Source organism: Ambystoma mexicanum, chromosome 1q (genome assembly GCF_040938575.1).
Source record: "Ambystoma mexicanum isolate Mex_15411 chromosome 1q, UKY_AmexF1_1, whole genome shotgun sequence".
Taxonomy (NCBI): Eukaryota; Metazoa; Chordata; class Amphibia; order Caudata; family Ambystomatidae; genus Ambystoma; species Ambystoma mexicanum.
Window position 1 is genome coordinate 438,719,166 of NC_090922.1, and position 1,758 is coordinate 438,720,923.

Genomic DNA, 1,758 nt, shown 5'->3' on the forward strand with positions numbered 1-1,758 from the left:
CAGGCCCGAAGACTGTGCCATTGATACAGATCCCTCAGCAGTAATTCCCTTCGGCAGAATGTTCATTCTTTCCGAACCTGAGAAAAAGGCCCTTCGGGAATACCTAGACACCAATCTTGAAAACGGCACCATAAGACCCTCGAAATCTCCAGCGGGTGCTTCGTTGTTCTTCGTTCCCAAGAAGGATACCAAGGAACTCAGACCTTGCCTCGACTATCGAGGCTTAAATCAATGCACCCTCAAAGATCGGTACCCACTGCCCCTGATCTCGGATATCCTGGAAGCTGTGAGAGGCGCCGTAATATTCACGAAGTTGGATCTCCGGGGTGCCTACCACTTAATCCGTATCCGGGAAGGAGACGAATGGAAAACAGCCTTTAGAATACCCTTTGGTCACTATGAATACCTAGTCATGCCCTTTGGACTAGCCAATGCTCCCGCAGTTTTTCAGCGATTTATGGATAGGGTGTTCTCTGATATGTTGTTCCTTTTCGTCATTGTCTATCTGGATGATATATTGATTTTTTTCCAAGGATCCTCTAAAACATGAAGAACATGTAAAGGCAGTACTACAACGACTTCGTGAACACAAACTATTAGCCAAACCTGAAAAATGCTTGTTTCACGTTACTTTTGTTCACTACCTAGGATTCATCCTTAGCCCAGAAGGAATTGGTATTGATCCTTCAAAGGTAAAGGCCATACTGGCTTGGCCCGCTCCCACATCTGTGAAACAAGTTCAATCCGTCCTGGGGCTCGCCAAATTCTACCGGAAGTTTATTTCTACCTTTTCCGAGATCGTTCAGCCGATCGTTGCTCTATTGAAGAAAGACACCCCCTTTATCTGGTCTACGCCACAAGACAAAGCATTCCAACGATTGAAGACAGAGTTCACGCAAGCCCCCATCCTGACCCAGCCCGACATAAATCGTCCATTCCTAGTGGAAACGGATGCCTCTAACTACGCCATAGAAGCGGTCTTGAAACAGGAACTTGAGGATAAACTGGAACACCCTATTGCTTACCTTTCACAAACCCTGACTCCCAGCGAGACACACTATTCCGTCCGGGAGAAGGAACTGTTGGCCAACCGCCAAGCCTTCACTGAATGGCGACACCTACTTCTGGGTGCTAGATATCCAGTTCAGGTCCGCACAGACCATCGGAATCTCCAAATTTTACAGTCGTTGGAGTGCAGGAACAGTCGTCAGGCGCGTTGGGCCTACTTCTTTGCCCAGTACCAATACCAAATCACTCATGTTCCCGGATCACAAAACATGATCGCTGACGCCTTATCTCGACGTCCTGACTACGTAGCCACTGAGGACAAGGCCTTTCCTAAGATGTTTCCCCACACTATCTTTGTAGCTCAAGCAATCAACCTCCTGGAAGAAATCCGAGTGCAAACCCAGTCCTCTGACCTCTGGAAGGATATTTCAAGGAAGAATCCATGGAATCTAAGAGTTAAGGAAGGATATCTATTCAAGGACAATGCACTGCTCATTCCTACGCAGAAATTACAACAAAGGATAATAAACCTCTGCCATGATACCCTTCACTCCGGTCATCGTGGTATAACTAGCACCCTCCGTCTTATGCAAAGACAGTTTTGGTGGCCTCGAATGAAGACCGACGTACAACAGTACATCAAGGCTTGTTCTATCTGCAGTCAAAACAAACATGATAACAAGAGACCGGCGGGTCTTCTACTGCAACCATCACTGCCAACAAGACCATGGGAGTTTATTGCTACAGACT